Consider the following 11,807-nt stretch of genomic DNA (forward strand, 5'->3'; position numbering starts at 1 on the left):
GGAATTTTTCTGAGGTCAGATTCGGATTCAGCGCAGCAAAAACCTTCGGGTATAGTAGGTCTGGTCTCTGGTTCTGAGAATTGTTGGCCTGTGTTATTATCAAAAATATTGTCCTTGATTTCGTATTATTTTGGATAATTGATATTATGATCTTATGAATTACAAACAATTTTTGTATTAACACTAATTTTATATTTTAATAACAAAATTTTTAAAGCAAAAAATATAATTGCTTGAGTTTTGTTTTTTAGATTATTATAAAAAGTAGGATACTTCAGCAATGGCTACAATAAGCTGTTTTCATAATATCCGATGATATATACTTAATGTCCCGGCATGAATACATGTCTAAAAAAAACTCTGAAAGCTTTTGTGAGCCATTTTTATTTTTTCAAGCCTTTTAGAACAAATATAATGATACAAAACCTACACACCTGTGCGGCAAAATTTCCTAAAAACGCAAACCAGAGATGTACATCTTTTGTCATCAAACCTAAATTCGTTCCATGAAATCAAGCCTTTTATGAATTTTGGAACTGACACGAGTTTTCAGTTTACGCTTGTCAGTGTAAAATCCAGTCACTGAAGATGAAAAGGGGGAGGGGGGGGGGAGTTCAGTTGAAGGGAGTGCTTGGTGAGGCTGATCTATCCCAGGCGGAAATATTATATACAGTTTATATGTAGTGTAAGGTATTACATATAATATTCATTTGTTTTATACAAATTTTATATAAAACAAATAAATATTATGTATAAAACATTACACTTTATATTGACTACATATAATATTTCCGCCTGGGATAGTCTATACCATCAATGCTTATTATCAGCCTGCTTCTGCATTTTTTGAAATTTTAGTATAGCATGTTTTATTGACGAAATGTTTAAGATAACCAAAGAAAACTGCACAAAATTAAAGGAGATCAAAAAATTAAAACTTATTAAATATCATACGTATATACTCCTAACGAAAGAAATAATGAAAATCGCTGTGAAAGGCCTGAAACAATATTATTTCAGACGTTGAATATACTTGCGAGCATTCAACAAAAGACTCTAATCAGGACATCCTAAAGCAAATTTTAAATGTTTCAATTGTGGAGGAAAGTACTTTAGGCTACATAAAATACGAAGTATTTACTAAAGTCAAAACGAGCAGAGGGATAAGAAGAATAACCATAAATAATTGATTTGAAGATAAACTTAGAATGTCAACAAATGAACCAACGCCAGTATAGGAAATGAATAAAAAGATCATCCTCAGCGGATGGTGCCGATAAGTGATTACAAATATCAGCAAAAAGGAGCAAAAATAATTAAGTGAATAATCAATTCCATTTTAATGATATAGACATATTTATATGTATGCACATTGCAGAAAATTTAAATCTTAAATTTAGAGTTAGTTTCCAAATTGCGGCATTGAAAAAGTTCAGTGAATTAACTAAAGTATAAGAAAAACAGCAGCTAATAGATAATATTCCAATTAAAGCAATCACAATTTTATTCTAAAACTGTACCAAACAGTATAATGATTGTTTTCGAATTCAAAAACAAATCCAGAAGCAAATTTCGAAGAAACAAGTGTCTAAAAAACAAATTGTACCAACTCCTAATGCAGAAGATGAGCAACTAAGTTCGAGAACTGAGTTCTAAGTTTAACGTTGCTCATCTTCTGCATTAGGAGTTGGTACAATTTATTTCTTAGGCACTTGTTTCTTCGAAATTTGCTTCTGGATTTGTTTTTGAATTCGAAAACAATCATTATACTGTTTGGTACAGTTTTAGAATAACATTGTGTTGTTTTAATTGGAATATTATCTATTAGCTGCTGTTTTTCTTACTTTAGTTAATTCACTGACCTTTTTTCAATGCCAATTTGGAAACTAACTCTAAATTTAAGATTTAAATTTTCTGCAATGTGCATACATATAAATATGTCTATATCATTGAAATAGTATTGATCATTTACTTAATTATTTTTGCTTCTTTTTGCTGATCTTTGCAATCACTTATCGGCACCATCCGCTGAGGATGCTCTTCTTATTCATTTGCTGTACTGGCATTGGTTTGTTTGTTGACATTCTAAGGTTATCTTTAAATAAATTATTTATGGTTATTCTTCTTATCCCTCTGCTCGTTTTGACTTTAGTAAATACTTGGTATTTTATGTAGCCTAAAGTACTTTCCTCCACAATTGAAACATTTAAAATCTGCTTTAGGATGTCCTGATTGGAGTCTTTTGTTGGATGCTCGCAAGTATATTCAACGTTTTTTTTTTTTTAGTAGGGATAAGTAAAAAATGGGATGAGAGAGCATCAGAAACTGATGAGATTAAGTCTACTGTTAAATTTCTAAGAAAAAAGTAGACATTCTACTATTAAACATAAACAATCAATTTACATATAAAATTGATGACAAGGTGAAAGCTCTTGCGACACAATTCCATACAGTGCATCTAAAAAATAATAATATATGTGTAGTAAATGCTGCGCAAGGAAAAAACAAGTTGTCGAAACTTATTATTGTAATAGCGATAGATTTTTAGTTTTAATTTAAAGAATTTTAAAAGGCAGTATTAAAGATTTAAACAAATTAAATGTAGAGGCATTTGAAGGTGAAAATGTTGAATAACAACCATTTTTTTATCAGCTGTAAATATTTTTTATGAAAAAGAAATATTGGTAAGTATTGGAGCTAATTCTTTTTTTGTGAATAAGTATTAGAAATCAAATGTGAATAATATTTGATTTGACAAAACGATTCTATTCTATAAATTCGTAAAAATTGAAGAATTTCCAGATTTTAATTTTAAAAATTGAACTGTTTCAACTCAAAAGTCTTTAAAATAGCTTCATAATATTATATCCATAATTAAAGACTTTAAATCAATTAAAAATATTGTTTCAGTCCAAAATATTCAACTTTTGTCCAATTCAATATTACATTTTTCAATTCACATGGAGAAAAATTTAATGAAATCAAAAATTTTAAAGCAAACATTTTAAGACTAAATTGTTATACTTATATAAAGTTTTGAATCGTTAAACTCACGAAGAAATTTTAAACTTAGAACGTTACTAATCTCATTGATCTATTTAAAAAATGTTTCATTTGTAAGTGAAATCATTGACATTTTTATGTATATGAATAACAATTGAACACTTATCATTTGTAAAAAATATTGGAGTAATTTTAAGAGATATTTTGAGGTTTTGAAAAAATTCATAATTAACGTAAAATTTGAAATGATTATAAATAATTTAACAAAGTGTGTGTACGGACAAAAGTCGGCTATTCGTACCGAATTTTCAGTGCAAATATCTACAGCGTAATTTAAAACAAAATTTACATTTTTGCATTGATTAAAATTTATTTATTTAAAATATATTTAAAATAAATAATACTTTATTTAAAATTTCAACTAATTTTTTGTTGCAGTTAATAAGTACATTACAGATACACCCCGTGTAAAAATTATGACCGGGTTCGGGACGGATTCCGGCAGGGTTGCCCTGCTTGTATCCGGAATCAGGGCAGGCTGCTCGGTCGGATTCTAATTGGTTTCGTCACGCTGCGTTGGTCGGATCCCGGCCGGGTTACCCGGTCGGATCCCGGAGACAAATAGGGTGACCCGGTTGGAATCCGACCGGATTTTGACTGGGCTCCTCGATCGCATTTTACTGGAGTCTTTTTACCACAGTGAACATATTTTACCAACTGGTAGAAATAAGAATCTTTGTCAGCACTTATTTCCACCTGTAAAAAGATGTTGGAATTTCAATTTAAGAACTGCATTCATAATAATAAATATATTAACTACAAACATTAATTCAATGTAAGTACTAAAATATAGGTTATGATGTTTAAGTTTCTGTAAAAAATTGCATTGTAAGAAATTCAAGTTAAATTGCATAAAAAATTTACCTGAAGCATAATTTAGTTTGCATAGGCTTTTTTGAAGAGATAAAATAAATTTCAGGGGTTTCACATGACATCCTAACCTATAAAACCGGTTTCGAACATTTATTTAACATTAACGTTGAAGAATATTAATAATGCTTACTTATTAACAAAAAAATTCACTTATCTTTATGAATAATCCGCTTGCTTCACAAATTTGGATACAATTTTGTGAAATTTAACAAATTTCTTAACGGATAACCTGGCGTCAACCGACGTTTTACTGCGTTTTTAGCATTAAAGACTCCGGTAGTCGCCGGTTCGTCATTACGTGCAAACAGAATAACTTAATTCAAAACCTCGTTCGGGAAAAGTTATTTCTCTTCTTATTACGTTTTTTGGTTATTCAAGATAATATACAAAAACATTAAAAATAATCAAAAATCGTATTACCAAAAAATAAGTATAATTTCACTGGGAAATTATGTTTGAAAATAAAAAAGAAATTGGTCAACGATTTCGCAGTCACGGCAAGTCTAGAAACCGCAGAACCAAAAGTGGGAGACCATATAATTAAAATTAGTTTAATTTTTCTTTCATAATTGATGAAAAAAAAACACCCAAAACACAAAAAATTAGTCTTTCACCTGTCAGATATTCACAAACGACCCACTTTCGGCAGTCGTTTGTGGATATTTCTTTAGTCTGCTATCTTATTCAAGCAAACCCGTGCAGAAATTACAATTTGGATCTGATCGGGGACAGATCGGGCAGAATTTGGCCCAAATCAGGCTATCTAGATGGGGCCAGACTCGAAATGAAAGCCGATGCCTGATCGGGGCTCAAGCGCTGCGCCCAGAGATAACCATGCCTGGCCCCGATCGGGCCCATATTAATTTATTTTTCTTATTTTGAATTAAAAGGGATTCTCAAAAAAATAATATTAAAATCACACTTTACATTGAAACTTGGACGATTTGGAGTCAAGCCACTTTAGTGCCCGAAATTAATTGAGCGCCATCTACTGGCAAGCTTGGTTGTTAAGACGGGGTCTAGAGGTGGCCAAATTTAACAACCACAAAATTGTGTGTCCGATCTGTCCCAAATCGGAAATAAGGCAAACATTTGGCAATTTCTGCACGGGAAGTAGTAGAAAAATTTATAAAAATTAATGTAGTCAAATGACTAACTCAAAATAATAAATTAATAGATGGAAGATTTGGTTTTCGTGATTTTTGTTAGTACAACTCCCCGTGCAGAAATCTCGATCTGGCCCCGATCGGGACCAGACCAGTCCGGATCGGGTCCTTGACGGGAATCCTGGTCGATGCCAGATCGCCGATGAAACACACGCCCAGATCGGGGCCAGGTCGGGACACCCGATCGGGAAACCTAATTGGTGCCTTATCGGTGCTCGATCGGTATACGATCAGTCTCATTATAATCAATTCGTGAATTTCACGAATGGAGATTTAATATAAGTAAACTCGAAACTATCGAATAGTCCTCTCGTTTAGAAGGCCACCTTAATATTTTGAATTTCCAATTAGTTATTTTAAGTCAAAATTAAAGTACTACAGGCACGAAAAAAGAGGTTTCAGACTACAAAATTTAATTATACTTTTGAGAAACGTAAAATTATTGTAAATGATATCAGTTTTGAGGAAAAGTTTTATTTTTATGAAAAAAATGGATGATAACCAGAAATATTTTAAATAACAATTTTAATTTCTTGAAAAAAAATTTTGTCTATAAATTTTCTTAACAAATTAGAAAAAGTTTTTTCGTAAAAAGATTCACATCATTTATTAGATCGTTTTATTTTTTCAAGTCTGTTAAGAAGAAATATAGACCAAACAACTTTTAAACAAAAATGAACATTTTTTAATTAAATATTTCTGGTTGTTTTAAATATTTTTTACAGAATATGTATTTAATTAATTTTTAAGATTATTAATTAATTTCCACCTAATGGACGTTTTTATAAGTTAAAATGTCATTGATTATAATAATAAAAAAAAAAATTGTTTATTATTTTAAACTTCGCGCGAAACCAATTAGATACCGAATGCGACACATGCGCAGTTGAGTAACTAGCTTTTGTTGGAATCCCTACACAATCGGCATTTTCCATTTTGATTGTACTACTTGATTCTGAAATTCATGTCATGAAAATTTGTCCATAATGTATTTCTATAATGAATTTATTATTAATACAGAGTTTCAATAACAAATTTCAAAGTTTATTATTATTATTATTATTATATTATTATTATTATTTATTTATTATTATAATTTTATTTAAACCAATAACAAATTTCAAAGTTTCAATAACATAATCGATTGTATATCACATATTTTATTCTCATAATCTAAAAGCATTACAATTTAGTGCATACTGAAATTCATTTCTTGTCAATAGATTTTATAATTCTAACTCTACATTAAATCGACAAACCTTGAGTTCCTAAATAATAATTGAAAGCAAAAGAACTTGATCAATTTCATCATATAATAATATTTGACTTATCTACTGGTAAATATACTAATTTTACCTAAAACAATTTAATTAATTATTAATTTATTTGAGGTTAGGTTTCAATGAGCCCGTAGAGTGCAATTACTTACTCTCATCTTCCTCACACAGGTTTCGAGGTATACTGGCTGGTGTTTGGTGCCTCCGAACACGTGGCTTACTCGCCTCATGCGTTTTTAATTATTGATAGCGTTTCAGTAGGAAATCGGTCTGACCGGATCGGGCCCAGGTATGGGCCACAGAGTTCTACCGATCAGGGCCAGATCGGGATGTTGACGTCCGATAATCAAGATAATGTGAAGAATTCCTGAAAATAAAACCAAGCATCTAACGACCAAATTTGGACAATCATCATAAAATGTTCCTATTGCAATATGAAAAAAATAAAATAAAAAACTTTTTTCTCCTATCCAGGTAGAAATTGTAACTTGGTTCTTAAGAAGCCCTGTCTAGATTTCCTATTTTCTATCGAGGCCCTAAAGTGGCAATCTATCGAGGGCGCAAACGAAAGCGTTCCGGTCAGCTAGCGAGGTCATCAGTAGGCAACCCAATGAGGTCCTATAATAGGGTCTTTATAGAATCTAAATAGTCCCTCACGCACTAGAAAAAAAATGCTTCCGAATCAATGAAATATTGTTTTGAAGCATCAAACGGTGTTTTCGGGCTCGGTCAAATTATTAAATTATTAAAAAATTGATCATGCTTTAAATTATGAAGTGTGATGCTATGGTTGCAATAGTAAAAAGGTTTAACTAGCACAGTGCGATAATCTATTACCAGAAATTTTTGATTCAAAGAAGGAAAATATTAATCCAAATGTAAAATACATTTTCTTTGCAAAAGTTATATCTAAAGATTGTAAACCGTTTAAAATTTTACTTCATTTATATTTTTTTTGCCTTGATAAGCGTGCTGCATAAGTGCCAAAGCCTTAATGATTTTAGTGTAATCAAAGATTAAGTTTCTCAAAGCTCTGTAGGCTTTGAGGTACACATTCTCATCGTGACACTCGCGCTGTGCGCTCGTTTTCCGACAGACATTTGTAAACAGGTTTTGTTGGATTTTTTTCTCGCAACTTTCGTCGTTTTTTCACACATTTTTTTTTATTTTATTTTTTTTCAACGTTATTTTTCACGAATAAAACAAAAAGTACGCGTCCTATCAAGAAGTAATTCTTAAAGAAGTTGTAGATCTTTTTTGGGATAATCATTTTTGTTTTTTCATCTTTTTTCATATCCTACATAGTTTGTCCACAAAATGGAATTTTTTATCTTCCATTATTTTTTGCGCAATCAAAATTTGAAATTTCGATTTTCGAAGAAAATCCAAAAATTGGTTATGATAATCTTGTAGGGCTTTTGAAATGAAAGAATTTTCTTTCCTTGACTTTTTTTATATCGTGCGTTTTTCGGCTTCAAATTTTGATGTTCGGCTGATTAAAAAAATTTTGAAAACGCTATAACTCTGAGAATTTTCTTTTTATCGAAAAAAGTCATAAGGATAAATTGTTTGTTCTTTTTAATACTATAAATATCCGTACATAGAATTTTCAAATTCAGAAAAAAGTGGTCTCAAAAATTTTCAAAATGCACTCACTTTTTGAATTTTCATCAAAAACAGCTGGTTCACGAACTCGTCCTTTCTTTCAGGACCTGAAAAAAGTGTGCCAAAGATGAATTTTATTCGTTCATTTTTTCGAGAGTTATCGTGTTTACGGACGGACGGACGGACAGACAGACGCCATCGTAAAAACCTGATTTTCGGATTCAGGGGGTCTCGAAACGTGGAGATCCATTGAAAAAGTGTGATGTCAAATTTCCGACAATTCTAATACTTTCTCAATCATAAATGATGAGAATGTAAAAAAGACGAAAGGAATTTTAAAAAAGGATTGGAAGGGGATTTGGATGGCTGTCTTCTCTTTTTTCTTTCCTTTTTTTTATTTTTGTCCAGAAGGCAAGGGGATTTTTTTTTCTTTTTTAGGAGAAAAAAGTTTTTTTCAGATTGCAATAGGAACATTTTATAGTGGTTGTTGCAATTTGGATTAAGATTCTTGGTATTATTTTCAGGAATTCTGCACATTAACCCGTCTGGAAATATCCCAGGTTAGCCTTAGTACAACACGGTTTCTGGTCGGGGACTGGCCGCGCTATGTTTGTTTTTTAAGAGCCTAGCCGTGCGCTGGTCGGGGACTCGCTAGGCAAAATTCATGTCAAAACCCCAGTCGGGGGCTGACTAGGCTCTGATCGGGCAAATCTTATGATCGAATGCTCAGACGGCAGCTGTCCGGGCGCTAATTGGCAATAATAACTTTGTCCAACTTTGTTTATAACTTAATTACTTTTTCTGATTTAATTAAGAAATGGATGTGTATACAAATCTCGAATCTTGATAAATGTATAGTAAACATTTTCAAATAAAAATTATAATAAAACTATAAATTAATGAAGGCTAAAAACATACAGATATTAAATTTATAATTGTTTGAACTTTTATAAACGATTAATAATAAATTTAAAATAATATAATACCTATAATATACAATATAAAATCCAAATACCAAAAGCCTCGGAACAACGTAAAAAAAAATTTATTATTAAGAAATTGTCAACATTCACGAACAAATTTTTGAGTTCGTCGTTGAAAATTTGTAATGTTCATAAAAAATTACATTTATTGTCATTGCAATATTGTTGTCAAGTAGTCTACAACCGGAAAAAACAAAATATCCCCCGAAGAAAAATTGTAATCGATTTAAATTATTTATTTAAAAAACAATTTATTGATATTCCTGTTGAAAGTTCGTGTATTTTATATTTACATAACGTCGGATAATAATAAATAATTAGAAAAGAGAACTTAAAATTTTGTACTTTAACTTTTCTGAACTGTAGCTTATGAGGATGGCTTTTTCAACGAGTTTCAACTTGTCGGTTTAGTGCAGTGGTTAGCACTGCCGACTGCTAGGCGTTAGATTTAGGTACAGATATATAGGTTCGATATCCCGTAGCATAAGAAATTTTGTTTGTAATATAATGTTTAAAAATGTAATATATGTATTTACTCTAAACAGGACTATTAATATTTAAAGTAAAAATACTCGCAATCATTTAATATTTATTTTAAAATACTTTTTTGGTCTCTCAACGACTACGTGAAAATAGTTAATGTTGTCTATGTGCTGGGCGTGTGGAATTTCATATATTAATATGCTCCAATTCTGTAGTAACAAAGAATCAAATTGATCCCCTAATTCAGTGACAGATGCTCTTCATACAATTGAAACCCGAATTATTTGAATCCAGTAAAGTACCAATTGATCCCGTCCGGGCCACGGTCGGGCTTCCCGTTCGGATTCCGACCAGAAACCCCGGCCACAACCCGACTTGAAGTCGGGCTCTCCAGCCGTAGAATGGCCAGCCCCCGACTTAAATTTCCACCCGGGAACTTGAATATAATAATATCAAGACATCTATTAAACCACTGACAGCTGGAGTAGCCCAAGGAAGAGTATTCATTAGCCCGTGCAGAAATCTCGGTCTGGCCCCGATCGGGGCCAGACCAGTCCAGGTCGGGTCCCGGTCGGGAATCCTGGTCGGGGCCAGGCTCCGGGACACCCGATTGGTAAACCCGATCTGTGTCCAATCGGTGTCCGATCGGTACACGATGAGTCTCAGTATAATCCATTTATGAATTTCACAAATGGAGATTTTATATGAGTAAACTCGAAAGTATCGAATGGTCCTCTCCTTTCGAAGGCCACCTTAATGCTCTGAATTTCCAATTCAGTTATTTTAAGTTAAAATTAAAGTACGACAGGCACGAAAAGAAAAGGTGTCAGAATACAAAATTTAATTATACTTTTGAAAAACGTAAAATTATTGTAAAATTATTGTGGATGGTATCAGTTTCGAGGAAAAACTTTGTTTTTTATGAAAAAAATTGATGATAACCAGAAATATTTTAAATAAGAATTTCAATTTCTTGAAAAAAAATGTTGTCTATAAAACTTTTAAAAAAATTAGAAAAAGTTTTTTCGCAAAAAGATTCCCTACAACTTGACATTTTCGAATGCTTCCAAAGAAAATCAACGGGAAATAACCTATCATTTACGATTTATTAACATTTTACTGTAAATAAATTCAATTTCCTGCTAATTGCATTACTTCTTTAAAAAATTCGAGTAGGTGGTTGTAGATAATTTTTTCGCCAAAAAATTGCGCTATCATTTATTAGATCGTTTTTTTTTTAATCGGTTAAGAAGAAATATAGACCAAACAACTTTTAAGCAAAAATGAAAAATTTTGAATTGAATATTTTTGGTTATTTTAAATATTATTTACAGAATTTAAATCATTTTTATTACTATCAATTAATTTCGAACAAATGGACGTTTTTATAACTTGATAAGTCAATGTTTATAATGAAAAAGAAAAAAAAACTTTGTTTATCATTTTAAACTTCGCGCGAAACTGATTAGATTCCGATTGCGACGCATGCGCAGTTGAGTAACTAGCTCTTGCTGGAATGTTATGAAAATTGGTCCATAATGTATTTCTGTAATAAATTTATTATTAATACAAAATCAAAGTTTCAATAACATTATCGATCGTATCACATATTTTACTTTTATAATTTAAAAACATTACAAGTTTGGGCATACTGCAATTCATTTCTTGTAAATAGATTTCATAATTCGAACTCTACATTAAATCGAAGAACCTTAAGTTCTTTAATAATAATTGAAAATAAAATAACTTGATCAATTTCATCATATAATATTTGACCCATCTAATGGTAAATATACTAATTTTACCTAACCCCAAATAAATTAATTATTCATTTATTTGGGGTTAGGTTTCAATTTGCCCGCAGAGCGTAATTACTTACTCTAATCTTCCTCGCACAGGTTTCGAGGTCTACTGACTTGTTTTTAATGCCTCCGAACACGTGGCTTACTCGCCTTATGCATTTTAAATCATTGCTAGAATATTATAAAAGAGTAGTATGTATACAAATTTCACTGCACTACCGGAAAAAATCAAGGAGCACTAGTTCTGCGAGCGCATGGAGATGGCGTTTCAGTAGGAAATCGGTCTGGCCCGGTCGGGCCCAGGTATGGGCCACAGAGTTCTACCGATCAGGGCCAGATCGGGAAATCCGACCGGGGCCAGATCGGTATTACGTTTGAAATCGGGCGATTTCTGCACGGGAGGATCAGCTTTGTACATCATATATAATTGATATATACTCAATTTGAAACAAATATTATTGATTTCAAATCGTAGATTTCAAATTCTTTATGTCTTACGGTCCAATCGTAAATCGAAAAAATAAATATGAGTCAAAAAAACATGTTCTTCGAAAC

The sequence above is a fragment of the Belonocnema kinseyi genome, chromosome 1 (assembly GCF_010883055.1).
Source record: "Belonocnema kinseyi isolate 2016_QV_RU_SX_M_011 chromosome 1, B_treatae_v1, whole genome shotgun sequence".
In the NCBI taxonomy this organism is placed as follows: Eukaryota; Metazoa; Arthropoda; class Insecta; order Hymenoptera; family Cynipidae; genus Belonocnema; species Belonocnema kinseyi.